Source organism: Belonocnema kinseyi, chromosome 2 (genome assembly GCF_010883055.1).
Source record: "Belonocnema kinseyi isolate 2016_QV_RU_SX_M_011 chromosome 2, B_treatae_v1, whole genome shotgun sequence".
Classification (NCBI taxonomy): Eukaryota; Metazoa; Arthropoda; class Insecta; order Hymenoptera; family Cynipidae; genus Belonocnema; species Belonocnema kinseyi.
The window spans coordinates 50,238,553-50,249,268 of NC_046658.1; positions in this window are offsets into that span (position 1 = coordinate 50,238,553).

Sequence of the window (10,716 nt, forward strand, 5' to 3'; positions counted from 1 at the left end):
ACAATAATAATTTAAAATAGAGTGATAGGTTATATCATGATCTCGCCAGACTGATTAGCAGTTTTAATTGTAGAACTTTGGCAATGGATGCAATACATAGACGAAAATTATAGTTTAATAATACAGCGAAAATTCCGTTTAAAATAATATGATTTACGCACATGTCTTTAATTATCGCAGATATTACGTGTACACAGGGGATGAACAACGGAATATTGTGTGGTGTTATCAGTAAAGCACAATTTACATTTCATCCGAATTCAGTCCAGGTTCCGAGAAAGTTAATTAGAGCTACAAATTTAGTTTAAAACTTTTTTTTTTAAATTAAAAGTACTTTAAGTGATGCAAATTAAAACTGGTAATAATATAGATTATATGAAAAACGTATGGCTCGCACTGCAACTTTGAAATTTCTTCATTTAAACTATCACGCATCTATCATAATTTATGTATTTTAACTTATTCTTTACATACTTTTTTAAAAAAATGTAAATTTTTTATTTGTTGAAGACTAACACCTACAATTTACTGAGAGTCTTTCTACATTTATAAAAATCTCTCCGTACATATATTTGGTAAAATGTCATTTTCCCTTTAATTTTTCCCATTTTTTATCAATCTTCAAACAATATTTTTCAAATTACTTTTATTTCTGAATCGCCCTGCCAATCTTCTTATGCAGTTGATTTAAGCGTCTTTTGTTCTTTCAACCCATCGTCGGTTTGAGTCTTCGATTTGAATCCACCAAAGCTCTTGCAGGACCTGCATGCTAGTGTTCCTACACGTCCTGAAGTAGGTATTATCTCTCAAAAGATGCTTGCTTTCCGCAGTTGGTCTTAATGTCGCGTCCTCATCTTCATCTGCAGCTTCTTCGATCAGCAGTTGGTGAAGCCCTCCGCGCACATATCCATTTTTCAAGAGGTAGGAATGTTGATTTCATAATGACTGATGCGAAACGTGCTGAAGCTTTGGGTATTCTTGGCACTGCAGAGTGTGCAAGCACGCCATAAAGCCTTCGTGAACTCAATGTGGATGTTTCGCTGACCGTTGTCGTCTTTCTATGTAAATAATTTTCAGCACCTTCAAATTTAGGGCGATAGGCACGGTTTGCCGATAAATTTTCGGGTGCTCTGCACATTCGCTCGTGATAAAACGCATCTACAACTATTTTATGATATGGTGGTGTCATTATTGTTTTCTAGAGAAACTAGGTGTTTTATTTGAGCGAAGGATGTGAGAAATGAGCAACAACGAGAGAAGCTCTTATATTTTTTATGAAATATCATTTCATCTCGTCTCATATAAGCGAGCTTCTCGAAAGATCGTATATTTCGATCAACTGCTTTTTCAGAGTCACAATTGATATTCGTAAAAAAAGAAATGTTATAACTAATGTAATGAAATTTTTAAGTAAATATAGGAGGCATAAAAAGCATTGTGTCCAAATTGAAATTGTATTTCTATTGAATTATATAATTCTTTTATTAAAAATTAAGGTTTTTAAATATAATTCTCAGTAGAATAATCCTCCTTGTTTTTTATGTCATTAGTTTATTTTTCGTATGGTCTTTGTGGATATGTCTCATCTCTGATGCATTAAGAAAATTATTTCCTAATTCTGGATTTCTGGGGCCGAAAAGGCCTTATTTGCACTCCTCATTCATCAAAAAATATTATAATAATGTTTAATAATTTATTAAGTTACATGTTAAAAAACTTGTTTCAAAAGAATAATATCATTACGAGTATATTAAAAAAATTTCCGTATGTAAGAATCGGATTTTAGAAAGATAACTTTTTCTTTTGAGATATATTGTTATTATTTCTTTTAAAATAGTATTAATGTGCATACATTTTTCGAAGGGGATTTTCACAATTTTAGACATTTTAAAAGATATTTCAAGAGGTTTTAGCTTCGATTTTAGGAAAATTTTAAAGAGACTACAAGGAATTTTCAAAATAGTTGACAAAGGACGAGGAATTTCTAATGATTTTGATCATTGTCAGGTATTACTTTTAAGAAATTCATTCAGTTTCGAAGAATTTCGGAAGATATTGAAGGATTTTGTAGGAGCTATAAGGTTTTATAATATCTTAAAAGATCACAAGGAATTTTCGGTGCAATTACAGAATAGCGGGGTCACCTGTTTTTTGTCTGGAAAAGTTGTATTTTTCTGCAAAAAATTATTAAAATCTTCAACTGAACGGTAAATAAAGCGATCCGACGAGACAGAAACTTAAAATGATTGTTACTTTTGTTACTACGGTAACTTAAATATGGGTATGTCACAATATCAGAATCACCAAAAAATTGTTTTCCTGTCAAAGTAGAGGCGACGCCCTTATTCTGCCATCTAACCGAATTTTCAATGGACTTACAGAATTAAGAAATATTTAAAGGAATCTTACTGAGATATATCTCAGAATATTTCAAGAAATTTCAAGAAAAACCTTATTGATAAAATAATTTGATTTCGACAAAAACAAAAGTCCAAAGTTTAATCATAATATACTCTACAAAAACGTTGTCAAATGTCAAAATAATGTTATAGCTCAAAAATGATGCATAATTAAAAACACTTTATCAAAAATTTTAGTAATGTTATGAATATTTTTTAACTGATGTGGAAAATTTTTTTTGGACATGGCGTAATATGGGGTTTAAAAAATTCGTTTTTTCAGAAAATTATTATACTCCATGTCCACAAAATATTTGTAAATGAACTATTTATAATAAATTTCTTAATTAAAAAGTTTAACAGCATAATGGTTTACATTAGTCTGTTGCATTACATACTTGGAATTAAATGAGTCATTTGGAAATTATTTACTTTGCATTAATATTCCTATCGTTACTGTTGGGTTATATATATATTATTAAAAATTTCATTTTTATATCAATTTAAAGAATGACATGGTGTAATATATTTTCCACTTTTAATTAATGTCAAATTTTAATTAATAATTGTAACAGCTGAGGAAGTAAATTTCAGGAAAAGATTGATTAAAACCCAAACTTCAACACTTATCAAATCTAAAAATAATAATAGTTCAAAAATTTATAAAAGTGAACATGGCATAGTATGACTCTAGAACGTCAAACTATATGTGAATAATTCCAATAATTTAAGATTCCATTTAGGAAAAATCTATTAGTTTAGGCACATTAAGCACCGATCCGATTCATCGCTCATGTTGTTGGTTGGCTGAGGAAGATGTAGCTTTGATTGATAGTAATTCAGGTGCCATTCGAGCCAGGGTTGCATATAAACTTTCGTTTTGTCTCCACCATTCTAAAATGTCCAAATCCCTGGGCGCCTTTTTTGTAGTAGGAACGTGATGATTTCATATCTCAATTGGTTTCTATTAGTTGCTGCAGATGCACGAGACGTTTGAGGTTTATCATCGTCAAAAAAGGAGTTGACATCCAAAACATCCAAACATCCAAACATTGATTGTGATCAGCAGTAAATTTAAAAATTGATTTCGTTTACACATTTTCTCTAAGAATTGTATACCTGTTCTATTTCAGGAACATAGTACCTGTTCTTATACATCCTCTCAAAAACTGTCACATAGTGAGCTGCCATCTCTCAACTTTGTGCCTTGGATCTATAATTAAAATGGTACATTAGATCCAGTTACTTTTAACATTGCGCTTGAAGAGTTTGTTGATGATTGATTTTTCCAATATTTTCATCCAGTTTGTCGACCAACATGTTGGATCCAAGCACTGCGTAAGGTAGAGTAACAGACTTATCACCACTGAAAAGCTTGGAGCAAACTTGAAAGTGTCGTAATATCTTGCAGATATCTTCAAGAATCACCCATTCTTGCTCAGTGAGAAGCAAATGGTTTAAACTTTTGTCATTTTGCCATGACGAAACTAATGTCCTTTATATTTAAATCGCCAACTGAATCATTTCGGAACTAAAGTTCCACCTTGTAATAACGTCGATGATTGCACATCTAAAGCGGACGTCGCAAAATTCGCAACAGCTCTTTAATTCATTTATCCATTGTTCGGAGTTTTTATAATTTAGTGAATAGTGTCCTTAAATTAGTAAGTGGAGTATTACAACTATTGACCTGTTTTTTGATATCCCCGGCTGTTTCAATGTCTTTAATGTCTGTATCATCGCTGACGCTTTCTTGGAGATTTTCATCAATTTCCATACTTCTGTGATTTCGTCTTCTTCCTCGATACTATAATGTTCAAGATTTAGTAATTTCAGCATATCATGTGCTGATAGTTTCAGAAAATAAGCATAACATTAGAAATGCTGATTTTCAAAGTCGAAAGTCATTAAAAATAAAAATTCTCTCATAAATGTTGTACTCGCAGAACACGGTGTACCTCGGCTGACTTTAACTTAAAAGGGCTTGCATATGCTAATTTTTTCTGAATATACTTATGGGATGTCCCACTATCATTTTGAGCATAAAAAGGAAAAAATCGCTTGCTCCGTTTTTGAGAAAACTCTTTTTTCGATTTTTTTTGAAGAGGTTAATTAACTTATTTTAATAAAAATAAGTTGAAAGTTGAATTTCATTGGTTTCAACCATTCAGTCGGGCTTTCTAAAAATGACTGCAAGTGCTGAAAATTTCACGAGAACTGATACCCTTCAATATTTTTGAAAAGTGGTGAAAAACGTTGCAAAAAATCAATTTATTTTTTAAATTGGCTCATTCCGGTTCATCCGGTTCTTCCTTAACGGAAACTTTTACCTAAAATGCTGAGGAAATGAGCTCTTTTAAAAAAAGAGGAATTATATTTATAAAATTGATGTTAAACAAAATTTCATAGAAAAGGGCCATATTCAAAAGGCCATAATTTTGGTTCCATAAGAGCTAGAGCATTGTTTTTTTTAGATCCACTCAAAATCAAGACTTCGTTAATTATTTATTGAGCAGTTTTTATCAGATATGCATAAGAAATAAGGTCTCTCTCCAAAACTATGTAAATATATTTTTTCATTAAAATTATTCGCTTAAGATCGATTTCTTATCACCATAACTCCCAAATTTTTAGAGATAGGACATTCGATTTTTTTTCATTTTGCAGAAAATTTCAAGCACTTTAATCCTTGTATAAGTTCACGGGACATAGGGTAAACCGGAAAGAGGCAGTTTTTAAAACACTGATTTCTTCCACGTTTCTCACCATTTTTCAAAAAGATTAAAGGGTTTCAGTTCTCGTAAAATCTTAAGTACCTACAGCGCGGCCAAAGCGGCCAATCTGAAGCCATATCAATGCCAGTATGATCACCATTCGAAGGGCAGAGGTCAATAAGGAGCGACTGCAAATCCCAATTATTTGCAATAAAATGCATGGTTATGCCATGACAAAACTAATCTCTAATTGAAGTCCAGCTATCGAGAGTATACGGAATTTTTGATTTACTGTTTTGCACAATGCGCATTACGGATCTTACATATCGGTAAATGATTTTCCTATCACAGCTTTAGTTCGTTGCGTTTGGGTAATTTGCCAGTAGATTCATGTAATTGAAATAATCTTGAGTTTCATTGTCATCGAAAAAATTGTACGGAAGATACTTCTTTACTACCCAGTTGACTGTCTTTTAATTGAATTGCTCTTGAGTAAAGGTCTATGGAATACAAATTGAAGAATGTCAGAGTTTAAATGGAGAAGCTGTTAGTTTTTTTTTGGTACAATTTTTTTAATTTTTAAGGGATGTGCAGAAACCAAGAAAACCTGATTACTGTAGCCCCGGTCAAACTGGCGAGCTCGCGGCTTGAACTAAAAAATTACAACCCAGTGGGCACACAAGTCCTGAACTTGCCCTATATACATCTTTCGGCGGACGTCTTAAGGACGTCCCGAGGACCGTCTAAAGACATGAGGAGATCCAGAAAATGTCTTAAAGACGTCAGATCGTATGACATAGAGGTACTTTTTAAGGACGTCTTTAGGACGTCCCGGTGCCCACTGGAAACCAACCTATTAACCCGCATTTAATCTGCAAACCCGCATTTAATCTGCAAACCCGCATTCAGCTTTGAAATTAAAAAAAAATAGTAGCAGGTTTTAGGATAAAAATTTTGCCTTCCTCTTTAGATCTGAGTTAGTAAAAAAATACTATTAAAAATAGTGAAAATTCGTTTACTAATTAAGAAGTGCAAATTTGACTGTAAATTAGTAAGAAGTAACTCATTCACAGTACTTCTCTAAACGTTAATTTGGTAACCATATGAAAATATAGTACTACGACTTGAGAAGGCTTTAGTATTTACGGTCTTTTATTTCCGAAACATTCACGGTGTTTCAATTGAACGCCAGGTTTCTCGGGTTAAATCCTATGCGACCTTAACCAGTTTTACATATCCCTATAATTGGTTTTGAAATTAAAATTTTAAGTTTGTAAACGAACTTTGTAAAATACAAAATTAAAATTCAAAAACCTAGTTTCGCCATAGAAATTCAAATATTATAAAACGCTTGTTCTAAATTGGTAAAAAGAGTGATCATTTTCCATGCTTGACCAATATAGAAATCACGAGAGAAATATTTTTTTAGTTTTTAAATTATTGTAACTGTCTGTTTTCCAATTGAAAAAAAGATGATTTAAAATGTTCAAAATATGTATCTAATTATGAAATTTCTGATACATAGGATATAGAATATATGTGTCTAATCTCTTTCAATATCTCTCTTTTAATATCAAATAATATGTATGTTTTAACCTTTATTGTCAAACTATAATAGTTCATTTGTTTCTTTTATATTAATTCATTTTGTGGTGAAAATAACGTATATAAGACTTAAGATAAAGATAAGATTAAGATTCAAAATCTAGGAAATTACATTTGATTTTCATTAAGAAAAAATATTATCAGTTGCTTGGTGCTTCCTGAATATTATTAACTGAATCTATATTCAACAATGATCTCTTGCGATTTGAATTGTCTTAATTTCCTCAAAATTCTCAGGCTAAGACATTTTTCTGGACTATTGATTTTATTTTACAACCATAAAAATTTACGTCAATTACGTTTTCGCCGATAGCTCAGACAAATAACTAGATGGAGCAAAATGAGATTATACGATAAAAACAAAAGAGAAAATGATATTTTCAATTTTCGAGAAAAATGCTCGCATAACTAAATCTCGAATCTTCATTCAACAAAGGGTTCGTCCATCCTTGTAGAGCCCCGCATGCAAGGATAAGGCTGGGGACACTGCAGTCCCGCTGTAGAAGCCGTTTCGGGGACACCCTTTGTCTCATTCGTACAATCTCGGGACTCGCCAAACCATTAACAATCAGGGCCTTATGAATCTTTTCTGTTGGAGCTTCGTTTCACAAATATTTTTTTTTCTTATATTTTTGCCATTTTGGTTTTATAATACAATGAACGTAAAAATGTTCGTGCTTGAAAATCAAACTTTATAAAAGTACTACTTTTTAACTCTGTACATACGAGGTGTGTTCAAAAAATAAGATGACTTTATTGTTTTTCAAAAAAATATTCATTTATTCCTCAATATTTATGTTGTCCTATTCAAAGTAATCCCCCTCAGATATAATACACTTGTGCCAACGCTTTTTCCAATCATCGAAGCACTTCTGATAATCATTTTGTGGTATAGCCTTGAGTTCTTTCAGCGATGCAGTTTTTATCTCCTCAATCGTGTAAAATCGATGTCCTTTCATGTGTGTTTTCAGTTTTGGGAAAAGAAAAAAGTCACTGGGGGCCAAATCCGGTGAATATGAAGGCTGAGGCATGACTGTGGTGCTGTTTTTGGTCAGAAAATCTTTCACAAGCAACGATGAATGAGCAGGTGCATTATCGTGATGCAAAAGCCACGTATTATTTTTCAAAAGTTCCGGACGTTTTTTGCGTATCGCCTTTTGCAAACGGCGCATTACTTGAAGGTAATACTCCTTATTGACCGTACGACCTCGTGGTAAGAATTCATGATGCACTACGCCACGGTAATCAAAGAAGACAATGAGCAAAACCTTCACATTTGACCGAGTTGACGTACTTTTTTCGGTCTTGGAGACTCAGGATGCTTCCACTGAGACGATTGGGCTTCAGTTTCGACGTCATAACCATATACCCACGATTCATCCCCAGTTATGACCCTTTTGAGAAAATCAGGATCATTATTGACTTCATTCAACATCTCCTGAGCGATGGTCATGCGATGGATCTTTTGATCAAAATTAAGCAGTTTTAGAACAAATTTCGCAGACACGCGTCTCATGCCCAAAACGTCAGAAAAGATAGCATGGCATGAGCCAACCGATATGCCAACATCTTCAGCAACTTCCCTGATGGTAATTTGGCGATTTTTCAACACCATTTCTTCCACTACTTGAACGTTTTCATCTGTTGTTGACGTGCTGGGACGTCCAGGGCGAGGCTCCATCGACATCCTCTCGGCCTTCTTGGAACAGCTTGTACCACTTATACACATTTTTCTTACTCAGAGTAGACTCACCGTATACAACTGTCAACATTTCAAGAGTTTAGAGCACTGGATTCCATTTTTCACACAAAATTTAATGCTAACTCTTTGCTCCATTTTTTCCGAAGGAAGAAAATCGCCGAGTACACCAACCCTTCTAACCTTTTACGCCTCTGCCAGAAAAAAACACAAGCTATATAGTCAAAACTGTGAACATATGATCGTGATGAGTGTACCAATACAACAAAATAAAAAATTTAATACTTGAATGTACGTAGCGCGCGAAAATTGAAAAGGCACCTTAGTTTTTGAACACACCTGGTCCATATATCAGGGTAGCCATTTTAATCAACTAAAAAAAAAGTCCTGTCATTTCCTGTGTCTTTCTCGGATTGCAAAAAATTTTCACAGTCAAAAAATTTAAAAAATTCGAACTCTAAGGCTCAGCTTTTTTCCATTTGAAGTAAAGAAAACAAAATGAAAATTAAAGCACTCAAATTGGAACTCGTGAATTTTAGACTTTTTACATTGACGTTTTCAAATCTTTTAATTAAAAAGCGTAATTTTCGAGAGAAAATAAAGTACTAATAATGTTCATATCCCATTTTTCCTTACAAGAATTAAAAAAATTAACTTTGAGTTTTCTGTTCTTGACATTAGATTTAATTAAAAGTTATTTCGAAAAGAAAGTTACGGGTTTCAAATAAAATTGTCCTTGGGCGAGATGCAACAAGCTGAATGGGGTGGAATGGAACACCGAAACATCCACGAATTTAACCTCTCGCAGTTACTGTCAGTGTAGCCAGTATCTGCGCTGTCGGGATATTTGCGAAATATTTGTAAGAAATAAAAAGTGACAAATTACATGTTCAAATTTATTAAAATGCGAAATTATAAAAGGAAGACTGGTAGAAAAAACTGGTCTGAGGAAAGTTTGAAATGGGCAATCGAAAGCATAAGAAACGGTGAGTTAATTTCCCGCCAATCTGAATGTAAATAGGAAGTTGCGGCAGCAGCGAATTGTCGCAAAGTTGCTAAATATGTGCAAAATAATAGTATTGAAACGGTTTATCGAAGGAAGTTTAATTTTATTCTTGTGTACATTCTTCATGTCCGAAAAACATAAGTTCCTATTTGTACTGTAGTTGAAAAATAATAACAACTACCAAAAAAATACATTTTGTATTGAAATGTAGTTTTTGTGTCCTTTTATTAACGTACGTTTCAAGTAATATGGATATTTCTCTTCAAATTTGATTTATAGATTAATTTTTTATTATTTTAAATTCCTTTAATGTCTTGCATCCTTTCTCGATCTTATTCATTTGGTTATGTTCTGCCTAAAATACGTATTTTAACATTATACCTCTTCCAGTTGGTGTTCTATGGCACAAATTTTGATTTCTTGCTTACCTTTCTTTTAATCTTCAAAATTTTTTACAAATTAAAATTGACATTCCAATTGTTCCATACTGCCCCACCCATGCGTTCTGTTCTTCCCGCCTCGTGTTTCATAGCGCACCACCTAACCTACAGTTTTTGATACTTAATTTTTCAATAATTAGTTTGCTCCATTTACAAAAACATATTTGCAACTTGTAAATGATAACTTAGAGAAAATTTAAACTAATATTTGTTTCCACAAGTTCTTACAGATTAAAACTTAATGAGCGTCAAAGATTTTGTGCACCATCTCGCCTTAACTTCCCCTAATAAATGGCGAAAGATAAATTACTTGTATAAAAAAATGTCCACGTTAAACAATTCTAATTTTTATTCTTCAATTCTTTAAGTCTGCATTCGGGAATTATATAAAATAAAATGGCAGCTTAAAAATAAAAATGAAAAAAGAAAAACTTTTAAATTAAAAGATTTTCTAATTACAGAATGTAAATTGAATGGGATTATTATTATTATTTATTATTACACCATTAAGCCATTTCCCTTTCGGGGTAGGCGTGACTCACTCGGCAGGGGAAAGGAGTAGTGTGTGGAAGGGATAGAGATTTTTCAGATTGATCCAGAATTCTCGTGCTATTTAAGTAAATAACACGTTCGTTCCGCAACACTGCTCCGACCCAGGTTGCTGATCAATCTCTCTAGCAATCACCCCAAGCGAAGAACCTCACAAAGTCGTTATGTAAGGTTCCCAACTTGGGTCCATTAATAGCCAAGTTCTTTGTTTCAGGCGTCATTCACTCTACTGACACTCTTTTTATTAACTATTTGCCGCCACACTTTCCTGTCCTGGCATACTTCTCTAGCTTCTTTTATGTCC